General features: G+C 40.4%; 1 protein-coding gene across 2 annotated transcripts in view; it reads right to left on the minus strand.

Annotated features, from left to right (window-relative positions):
• ENOX1 (ecto-NOX disulfide-thiol exchanger 1) overlaps nt 1-12,318 on the minus strand; it is a 587,874-nt gene that overhangs the window by 355,332 nt on the left and 220,224 nt on the right. The window lies entirely within an intron of this gene.

Raw genomic sequence — 12,318 nt, forward strand, 5'->3', positions numbered from 1 at the left:
CCTCCATTTAACTGTCCCCTCCCTTTTCATCATAAGCCTATGAAAACTGAGTGCAAGTTCTGGTGAAAATGGCAAAGTAGGTGAACGCTGTGCACACCTTCTCCCATGACCACTTCAAAATGGAAATTAAATTACAGAGAATCAAACCGGAGAACCATCTGAAGACGAGCTGAGCAGAAGTCCTGTAGTTAAGGACATGAAGAAGCCACATCAAGAATGGGAGAAGGGGCAGAGACACAACACTGGTGGGCTCCACACGCCTATGTGGGGTTGAGAATTGGGAGGGATATCTCAGCTGCAGAGGTCCCCCTTAGGAATGAGGGGTCCGAGCTCCACACAGGCCCCCCAGCCCAAGACTCCTGTGCCAGGAAAAGGAGCCCTCACAACAGGTGAGATGGAAGGCTGCTGGGAAAGCAGGCATCCTCTTAAAGATCCCGCACGCAGACTAACTGGCCGAGAGGCATGTACCCTGGGGTCTGGTGGAGGGACAGTGGCTTTGGAGGTGCTAGAGACATACAGGGAGAAACTGAGTTGTGTGGCTTCAAGGTGAGGGCTGGAAGGACAGCCTCATTGTTCCCGTGGTAACCCTCCCCGACATGGCCAAATCCAATCTGTATTAGCCTGGTGTACCCAACTCACTGCACCCTGATGACTCCCCAATTCCCTGCCCCACCCACCTCATGCACTTCCAGGGGCTGTTGAGGGGGCAGGCAAATGGCCTTGGCCTGAGCTGCAGCTTTTCTTAAAAAGTCTCAAAGGTCCACAGACTCAGGCAAATGGCTTCTGCCTGGGTGAGCCCTGTACCTTTCACTGAATGGACCCAGGTTCAGCATTGGAGCCAAATCTGAATGTGCATTAACATGGTGAACACCCCTGGCCCCAACCTGATGACCCCTGAGATGCAGCCTCACCCTACTCACATTCTGCCCCAGGATCTGTTAGTGGCTGATTACAGGCATGCCCTCTGCACTTGCTGATTGACCCCAGGCCTGGTGCTGGTGGCAGCCCCCTTAGTTTGCAGTGTGGCCTCGTCTGTAAGCCCCCCAGGTACTGCACAAGCAGCTACCAACCCCTCCCAAGAGGTCTCAGAACTACCATACCTGGTAGCCACCTCAGACCACAACAGAATACCACCTGATTAGCTCCACAAGTGGCAAACCCAAAGGGCAGTCTCAGCAGGCACCAGATCCCGCTCCTTGAGGTCAGCCTCCACACAGCAGCTGGTACACTATTGTCATGACCAACACACAGCCAGTCAGCCTGAGGGTCAATCCCACCCACAGTATGGCAGTTCTGAAAAAAAATTTAAAAATGGAACTGCCTTCTGACCCAACAATTCCACTTCTGGGAATATATCCTAAGAAACTCAAAACACTAATTTGAAAGAATATATGGCCCCCTATGTTCATTGAAGCATTATTTACAATAGCCAAGATATGGAAGCAGCCCAAATGTCCATCAGCAAACAAGTTGATAAAAAAAAAAATGGTGGTACATCTATATAATGGACTATTACTTGGCCATAAAAAAAAGAATGAAATCTTACCATTTTCTACAGCATGGATGGAACTAAAGGGCATTATGTTAAGTGAAATAGATCAGACATAGAAAGTCAAGTATGATATGATTTCACTTATATGTGGAATCTAAAAAACAAAATAAAAGAACAAGCAAAACATAAACAGACTCAAAGATACAGAAAACAGACTGATAGTTGTCAGAGGGGAGAGGGGTTGGGAGGCTCGGAGAAAAAGGTGAAGGGATTAAGAAGTACAAATTGGTAGTTATAAAATAGTCACAGGGATATAAGGTACAGCATACGGAATACAGTCAACAATATTGAAATAACTATGTATAGTGCCAGGTGGGGTATCATTTCATAAATATTATAAATGTCTAACCACTATACTGTATACCTGAAACAAATATAATACTGAATGTCAGCTGTAATTGAAAGATAAAAAAAGGGAAAAGAAATAATATGGCATATTTCTGCTCCAGGAAGCTGCTGACCTTTTAAAGCTACAAAGCATTTTTATATAACAAAACATTCTTTTCATCTTAAAAGGTATATTATAATTTAGTCAAATTTGATATTCATAATCTGCAATAGTTGAAGATTGGATTAGATAATAGGACCAGCAAAGCAAAAGAAAACCATCTTAACATCATTTAAACTGCACATAATATCACGGTGGAACAATTGCCCACAGAACTGTTCTAGCCTCTGGGGCTTCCTTACAATGCTCTCTCCACAGCTAGCTCGGCCAGGGCAGGAGAGGGTGGGCCCAAAACAACTGCGCGTGGACACCAACTCACACAAGAGGAGACTGTTTCGACTTAACGAGTGTACAGTAAGCTGAGTGTGTTTAAATTCTCTTCACAGACACTTAAATCCTCCCCTGCCTCTTGCTTCTTCAGTTTAGGAAACATTAATTGTCTAAGGAGCTGGGGGTTTTCTTAGCTTCTCTGCATTTTGACGTCCTGCTGGCCTGCCCTGTCTCTGCCTGATGCATTAATGCCTGAGCCATCTCCAGTCTCTGCCAGAAAGAGAGTGGGGGGCGCGGGCGGGGGAGGGGAGCCTTAGCCCTGCCACCGGAGAGGAGAGGTTTCTGATCTCTTACCAAACCTCTTTGCAGGTTGTGGCTTAGGAAGGAAAATGCATAAAAAGACAATGCTGAAGTATTAATTGACAGCCTCAGCTCACAGTGGGTGGTGCTCTCTGATGTCAGCCAAGGGCCATGCCAGGAAGCTGCACAGGAATTGCTTTTTAAATTCACAGAAGCCACAGACAAGGGCTCACCTTTGCTGTCAGAGGTAAAACAGCACAGCATCATATATTTATTAACGGGGCAGCATTTAGCTAAGAAATATACCCTTTTACTGTACTTAGTCCAGAGCCCTCCTCTTTCCCCTTCCATTCCATAGGTTATTTCCTCCCTTTTTCTTTCTCAGGGACACAGAATGTTAGGGTCAGAAGAGACCTTGAAGGTTAAACAATGCAGCTTCTCTGGCTATCCTTCCTCCTCCCTTTGCTTCTCCTGCGTGTCCAAGCCCCAGCTTGCTTGCTCTCATCTCCATAACTGTTCTTCCTCCTCCGATTTGCTCTGAAATTACTGCTATCTGCGGAAGGTAGGATCATGGTCATGCCTCCGTATAAACAGTGGAACCAGGACAAGCCTAACATAAAAGTTTAGCTAGTGTCAACCCTCTCCAAAAGGATCTACTGACCTCCTAGTCCTTTATCCATCTCAATACAGAAGGTAATACCAGGCACTCCGTTATCTACTGAAGTAATGGATGGATTATTGCTTATCCAATAAATAGCATACTTGAAGACTATCATTCTCCTTTAAAGTGTAAACACAACCATAGGAGCCTTAAGGAAGGGACTTCTTCTGCCACCTTACTATGAATTAGTTTACTGATATAACTTTTTCCTAATTTACCAGCCATAATAAAAGAAAAACAAAACAAAACAGAGTTTGTAATAACACTGAAGAGGAACAGGTAATTTGGGGGCCTGAGATATTTGTATATGGGCAGATGGAAGAGTGGGGATGGGGGCTGAACGGTCCTGAAACAAAATGGAAACTTTGGGCAGTCAGAGGCAACCTAAAGGTGCCATAGCAACTAAAGACAGATGAGAAAGTGGGAAAAATATACAAAAATAAAAGATGGCAACCAAGATGAACATAAATATTACTATTTGGCGGTAGTTATCACCTCTATATACTGACCTGGGGAAACTTGCATTGAGTAGTCTATGAAGAAGCACGGTATAAGTTTACAGTGACTATAAGACAACCACCATTCCACAGTTATTTTAATTTTCCAAAACAAGACAAACAATGCTACCCCATGAGACAGACCGGGCTTGACACGTGGCTGCCCTAATGATAGATCTGAAGAGAAAGTTCATACTTTACTGGCTCACTTAAATATATCTGCCTCCTTCCTATTTGGTGTCATTTGTATGATTCAATTTTGCTTTGGTTTCTGGTTTTACAAATTGTTAGTTCCTACAGATAATGACAAGTAGAGGGATTAAAGGAAGTGCAGGATAATGAACAAACAAAAAGCATGGCATAAATCAGGCACACAGTAATGTTTACTTATTTCCATTCTAGGCCTAGAATACTGTGAAAAAGCACAAAGTGTATTTCCAAGTGCATTAAAGCCACTTGGGAGGAAATATAAATAATTACCAGTGGTTGTTGGATAATGGGGCTTTCTTTGTTATATCTAAAGCAATTTCATAGTCTCCTTTGGAGATTTCAAAGAGATTTTCCATCCCTTTCCATAATGTATATGGAATGGCAAAGGCAGGTGCACATGAGGACCCAGCCACACATTTAATAAGAAGGAACAACACAGGCCAGAATAGTTGGTTATAGCATCATCCTGATATGCCAAGGTTGAAGGTTTGACCCCTGGTCATTGCACATACAGGAAGCAACTAGCCCTGGCCAGTGTGGCTCAGTTGATTGGGCATCATCCTGTTCACTGAAAGATTACTGGTTTGATTCCTGGCCAGGGCACATGCCTGCGTTGTGGGCTTGATCTAAGGTAGGGGGCGTGCAGGAGGCAGCTGATTGATGTTTCACCCTCACATTGATACTTTTCTCTCTCTTACTCTCTCTCTCTTCTTTCCTCTCTCTCTGAAAATCAATAAAACAAATCTTTAAAAAAGGAAGCAATCAATGAATGCATAAAAAGTGGAATAGCAAATTGAATGTTTCTCTCCCTCTCTCAAAATCAATTTAAAAAATTTTTAAACAGTCATTCCAAAAAATTCTTAGAACTAATAAAATAATTGAGTAAAGTTATAGGATACAAAATCAACATACAAAAATCAGTTGCATTTCTATACAATAAAAACAAACTATCTGAAGAGAAACAAAGAAAACAACCCCATGAACTATAGCATCAAAAATAATAATATACTTAGGAATAAATTTAACCAAGAAGGTAAAAAATCTATACATTGAAAAGTGTAAGACATTGATGAAAGAAATTGGAAATGACTCAAACAAATGAAAAGAAATCCCAGGTACATAAATGGAAGACTTAATATTGTAATAATATCATTACTATCAAAATTGATGTACAGATTTAATGCAATCCCTATCAAAATCACAACAGTATTTTTTGCAGAAATGAAAAAACTCATCTTAAAATTCCTAAGGAATCTCAGGGATTATAAATTGTTAAAGCAATTTTGAAAAAGAACAAAATTAGAGGTCTCATACTTTCTGATTTCAAAAACTTACTATTAAGCTACAGTAATCAAGATAGTATTGTACTGACATGAAGACAGACATATAGACCAATAGAACAGAATAGAAAGCCAGAAATAAACCCATACATATATGGTCAAATGATTGTTGACAAGAGTACCTATACTATACAATGGGAAAAAGACAGTCTCTTCAACAAATGGTGCTGGGAAAATTGGATATTCACATGGAAAAGAATAAAACCTATTTTATACCACTCACAAAAATTAAATCAAAATATATTAAACATTGAAATGTAAAATCCAAAACTTTAAAACTACTAGATGAAAACAGGAGGAAAAAACTCCTTGACCTTGTTCTTTGCAATAATTTTTTTTTGGATATAATACAGAAAGCACAAGTATCAAAAGCAAAAATCAACATAAAACTAAAAAGCTTTTGCACAGCAAAAGACACAGTCGGCAAAATGAAAAAGCCCCCTATGGAATGGGAGAAAATATCTGCAAATCATCTGTCTGATAAGGGGTTAATATCCACAGTACTATGAAACTCACAAAACTCAATAGCAAAGAAAACCCCACAAATATGTTGATCTAAAAATGGGAAGAGGACTTGAATAGACGTTTTTCAAAAAAAGACATACAAATAACCAAGATACATGAAAAGGTGCTCACCATCACTAACCATTAGGGAAATGCAAATCAAAACTATAATGAGATATATCCTGCCACCTGTTAGAATTACTATTATTAAAAAAAAAAAAAAGACAAGAGATGAGTGTTGATTGGTGAGAACGAGGAGAAAAGGAAACCCTGTTGAACTGTTGTTGAGAACATAAATTGGAACAGCCACTAAGGAAAAAGTATATAGGTTCCTGGATAAACTAAAAATAAAACTACCACATGATCCAGCAATTCCACTTCTGGTTATATAAAGGAATGAAATGGAATAACTATTTTGAAGAGATATCTGCACCCCCATGTTCACTGCAGCATTTTGCACAATAGCCAAGACATGGAAGCAAAGAAAGTGTCCACTAACAAACAAATGGATAAAGAAAATGTGATGTATATAAGCATTATTCAGCCATAAAAAAGAAGGAAATTCTGCCTCTACAACATGGATACTCCTAGACGGCATTATGCTAAGCGAAATAAGTCAGACAGAGAAAGACAAATACTGTATGCTCTCACTCTTGTCTGGAATCTAAATATGCTAAACTCACAGAAATAGAGAGTAGAATGGTGGTTACCAGAGGCTGGAGTGCAGGAGAAATGGGGAGAGGTTGGTCAAAGGGTACAAACTTCCAGCTATAAAATGAATAAGTTCTGGGGATCAATTGTACAGATGATGACTACAGTTAATAATACTTGAAAGTTGTTAAGAGAGGAGATCTTAAATGTTATTACCACAAACACACACACACACAAAACAAAACAAAACAAAACAAAAAAACACCCAGGTAATCATGTGAGGAAATGGAGGTTACTAGCCTCCATCATTTGATAATATATATGTGTAATCATTTGATAAAATATATGTGTATCAAACCACCAGGCTGTATACCTTTCATGTCAATAAAATCTCAAAGCTGGGGGTGGGCGGAAGAGTTACATCTCTATACAATTTACAAAGTAAATTGGACATTAATTATCTCCTTTGATTTTTACCACTTTTTTTGCATCTTAGCTCCAAACTGCTTAAATTGGGGCCCGAGAGACTTATGCGACCACTACAAGGACACATGGTGACTGGTTACAAAGCCAGGAACCAAACCTGATCTTCTGACTCCTCACCCATTACACTTCCAGTGACATCAGCAATGTTTTCCTTATTTTCAAAATTGGGTTAATTATACCTTAGACAATAATTAAGACTTGAAAATACAAAGTAGCTTTATAGATAACAAGATTTCTACCGTGTCTTTCTACCCAAGTGTTAAATGATATATTCCTGTTCATAGGTATCTTGAGATAACTAAACTCTAAAATATGACTCTAAAAGAAACTCAGAACCCACTAATATCACTAAGATTTCATAAGTAAAAAGAAGTTAGGGTCAAGGAGGAAAGCTATAGAGGAAAAGTGCTAATGTGACAACATCGCCTTAGCTGTGTCCTAGTAATGACCAGAAGACACCTGCCATCCGGAGCATGTGTCTTCAGCCACAGGTGTTCTCAGCCCTTGCTTCTTTGCCATGTATCTAGCTTCGCTAATTTCCCAGTACTGTACAATACTTTTTTGTATTATACGAAAAGTACTCTATTTAGACATGTTGACTTCACTAATTAGTCTATAAATACTTGACTTTTACCCACAGCTTTGGTAGGTGAGTTAATTGTGGGGGAAAGGCCAAAGTATTATTGACGGTCAATCAGATGACGAGAAAGGGGACAGGGTCTTGCAGCTGAGTCAGATGTAAAATGCTGTGTGGCAAGGCAGAAGCTATTAGCAGGATCAATATCCTGGACCTTAATAAGTTATTATATCAAAGCCCCAACACAGGATGGAGAAAACCTGTCTATCTACATGGGAGAGTCCAAATTGGAAAATAAAATTCTATTTAAATTACAAAGACTTAATTGGTACACGAAGGCAATGACAGTTACAAAGCCAGTCTCCAAATTCTGAATGTGTTAAGAGTTTTTGAATCATTAGTGCAGGAAGGAAAGCAGAAAGGCGAAGAACACGGCTACTGTCTGGGCTCCGTGTCTGTAATTTGCAGCTGATGAATATGTATGAATCTGCTCCATGGCAGCTACGATGACATACTGCTTTTCAGAGACAGCACACAGCAGAGAGATCAAAGGAGAGGGAGGCTCAGCAGTTATAACCTACCCACTCCCACATTTAATAGTTTTCAATCTTGTCAAATCTCCCTTACTTAAAATTCTCATACTTTGATGCAAGAGGGATAGTCAAAGCATAGCAAAAAGTGTCCCATGGAGAGTTCTAACTGTAAGTAACAGTATTTTTTTCTAAACCCTTAACCTCTCCCATTCTCTTTGTTGCTTCCAGAAAAACAAGCAATTAAAAAAAAAAGTTGCCAGTCTTAGTTGTTCAATTATTTTAAATATAGAACAAATTATTTTTTCTTTTCAAATACATAGCAAAAGACAAAACACACACATTTTTCAGTGATCAATATAGAGAATACTAGGCTTTTCATTAAGGACACTACATTTCTTTTAATTATAGAGATGATAGTGAATATAGATACGTTTTTTACTCTATTACAAATTTTACTTTGTACTTATGATATTATTTTCTCACAAGCTCAAATTATTTGACTGGTGTTCCCTCAACTCTCACAGCAAGTTAAAGCTGGGAACTAAGAGGTCATATCAAGAAATTTGTTTCAAAAGGCCATAGCTAACAAATCAGTAACAAAAGAAGGCAAGGCTCCCTAACGTCTTAAAATGTTTATCTAGGATTGATGAATTCTTTCTTTCATTCAACAAGCATTTATCGGACACTTCAATATTAGAGATAAGTTTGATGATAATTATATCCAAGCAAGTTTCCATAACATTCTATCCCAAAAGAACCTGACAATCTAAGGTATATAAGGAACAAAACACTTGAGAAGTTAAATGGCATCACAACATTTAAATTATAATACAAAATACAAGTGGATTGTCACAAGCACTGTATATAATTATATGCCATAGAGAGGCTCTAGTAAGATTTAAAAGAGAAATTTCTATGGACCAATGTTTTTAAGGTAAGAGTCAACGATCTGAGCTAAACAGGATTTGAGTAGACGAAAAGGAAATGACAAATATTTCAATCAGTAGGAAAAGCAAGGACAAACAGGTCAAAGCTCACAGTCCAATGTGAAGCAGGAGAAAATTCACTGTTGCAAACAGAGGTGCCTAAGGTAGAGAAGTCCATCCCAACAGGCAGGAAGGATGGTGGCAGGACTGAGTGAGCCTCGAGGAGAAGGAGAGCCAGGAGAGTTCTCATACCATCGCCAAGCCCAGGAGCATTGCATGTATCAGAATCCCAAAGGAGGGCTATCCTCTATATGAGAGACAAGTTTCAGTTAGGACTAGGAGGTGGCAGGGGTGGGGGATTCTATAAAGAAGTCTGAGGCAACCAGGAAGCCTGCTTACCATAGAAAATGGGTTTCAGAGGACCTAGGAGCAGGCCACAATTTCAGGGCAGGCTGTTGGGAGGAAGGTTCTGGTAGAAGAAACTCCGTGACAGGAACAGAAAGAGTGTATGAGAGAGGACCTCCCAGCTGGGAGGGCTTTCGTGTGAGAGGGTCAAAGATGGCAGAGGTGAGAAGCACTGTGGCTTTGACTGGTTCTGAGTGGAATCTGGTGTCGTGCAGTATCAGGAGCTTTACTCAATTCTAAATTAGAACCCTACTCCACCTTTCTACGCCCCATCACTGACAAATTCATTTTATGGTTGAAAGTAGGGGGAAAAAAAGTAATGGTGAGAAATGTATGATATAAGGCATTCTATTGGTTAGGAGGTCATAGCTGATGTGGCCAATACTACTAGAACTGATATTCTCCCATACTCTTACATATCTCCTTGGCCCAGGATCTTACTGTGGGAAATCACAACAAAGAGTTGGAGGGGGTCCTGTCCATGAGATTGCACCGGGAGCCAACGCCACTTGGAGGCTGCTTCGGTGGTACCTTCTGAAGACCGGGAAACCAACATGGTGTGAACTGTAAGTAGGCAGCATCTGCTGATTGGGTACCTCCGGGGACAAGAGGAGACTTTTTGCTAGGCTTCTCATTGGTAGCTGCCCTTTTCGCTCTCCATAAGCAACTTTCTGATTATTTCAGTTTTTCAGCCAAAGCCCATCAGCTGTTGTGCTGATGATGAGGCTTGACTGGTTAAACAAATTTTGCAGTCTCCAGTGTGAACTATTCCTCTGGGTGTCCTTGTTCAAGCAGCAGTTAATTTGAAAACAATTAGCCAATTGCTCACTTCCTGAGGCATAGCAAGGCTAGATGGCCTATCCGACTGGACTAAGCTACGCGCCCCACTCTGAAGGAGCCAGCAAGTTCCCAGTATGGGTCTGGGAGCATGTCCGCATCAGGGAAAGCTCAGTGCTCCTTGCCCTGATCATAGCGCATTAGTCACCAATTTGCCTTGCTCTGGCAGGCTTTTATTTGTTTACTCTTGCCTCTGTAACAAGGAGACACTTCCACCTTCCATCACTAAATAGATTAGACAACACATTATTTTTCTTTTTTCCCCACTCTTCCAGGTAAAGGGCAAAATGGATCATTACACAAATTTTTTAAAATATATTTTATTGATTTTTTACAGCGAGGAAGGGAGAGGGATAGAGAGTTAAGAAACATCCATGAGAGAGAGAAATCGATCAGCTGCCTCCTGCACACTCCCTACTGAGTATGTGCCTGCAACCAAGGTACATGCCCTTGACCGGAACTGAACCTGGGACCCTTGAGTCCGCAGGCTGAAGCTCTATCCACTGAGTCAAACCGGTTAGGGCCATTATGACAAATTATAAGTGAGAAATCAACAAAAGATACAAAGAATAAAGAGAGGTGGATTTTTATTTTAAAACTAGAGGCTTGGTGCACGAATTCATGCATGGGTGAGGTCTGGCCGGCCCACCCTGATGGGGGCCCATTGGGCCAGGCTGGTGGTGGGGAGGGGCCGCAGGTGGTTGGCAGGCCAGCCCTGCCCCCGATCAGGGGGAGGGGCCAATAGGGGCCCAGATCAGGCTGGCTTGCTGCCACAGTGCATGTCATAGCCACCGTTCGTTCTGGTCGTTGCGCCATTCTGGTCGCTGAGCTTTTACAAATATAGAAAGCTAAAGGATTTGTTTTTTAAATATTTTTATGTAACATATTTCCTTTCACCAGCTGGCCAATACAGTCTTTGGATCTGAGATATCTTTCTGATAAAAGAGTATTTCTTTTCTGCCATTTAATCAATTCTCTACTTCTAGCCTTCAACCACATTTTGTCCCATTAAAGAGGACAGAAGCAATATGAGGAAATGCTTCTCTTGTTTTCAGCCTTCCTACTCCTTGCCCTTCTTTTCTACAAACCATTTATTTGGCTTCGACAACAAAAAAAGGTGCTACAGACAGAGTAAAAATATGTTACTAGGGACTTTCTCAGTTCATTGCACTACTCACTCAACTAAATCTGACAGACTTGCACACATCTGGCCTATTGGCAAGATTCAATAGAGTTCAGCTGTGTCTGCTCAAGGAAGCACAGGGATAGCGCAGAAAGTTAGACCAGCCCTCCGGCTTGCTGACTCCTCAAATGTGCAAGGGTCACAGGCCACAGAAACTGCCCCTGCAAACACAAGCCGCCTTACTGGGTGTTTTTATAGCTTTTTTTCATTTTCAGTGCTCCAGTATTTTTTTTTAATTAAGACCTTTATATGTGTGTGCTTTGGCTGTATGTAAATTGCCAAAGCACATAATACTAGCATCCAGTATTATGCACACAGCCTTACTTCCTGCACAACATGGCAGAGAATACAAGATTCAAAGGGACTTAAGACTAAATCTATGGACCACAAACCTCCTGCAAATTCTGAAGATTTAGACTTCACTGTCTCTAGCAATTCAGACAACTTCTGAAAAGGAGTACTTATATACATATGCTTCCTTTATTCTTCTTGAGGTGTATCTCAAATCATAAGTATCCAAAGCTATGAGAACAAGGATCATAATTACAGAGACTATGTGCAATTTCCTCCTTCAAGTCAGTTGCCAAAGGTAATACAGTGGGAAAGGAACCTTCCAGAACAGTGATGGGAGTGAGAGTCATGTAAAAGGTTAGCAAAACATATGGTGTTTATAATTTAAAACAAGAAAAACCTTAATTCTTAATAGGAATTACAACATGCCAGAAGCATGGACCACAAGGGAAAAGATTTAATTCTTTGAGTTAAGTAACTTTTAAAAAATTCTGAAGCATGCTGTCCTTTAGTAAAGTGCTTTAAGTAGTTTCTTATTAGGGTTTTTCTTTAAAACTAACATATGATTAAAGTAAAAGTTTCAACTGGTTCAAAAGTAAGAAACATAGGCTTTCCTCCCACCATGGTCTTATTTTCTAGAGATAATA

The sequence above is a fragment of the Cnephaeus nilssonii genome (assembly GCF_951640355.1).
Source record: "Cnephaeus nilssonii genome assembly, chromosome: 8".
In the NCBI taxonomy this organism is placed as follows: Eukaryota; Metazoa; Chordata; class Mammalia; order Chiroptera; family Vespertilionidae; genus Cnephaeus; species Cnephaeus nilssonii.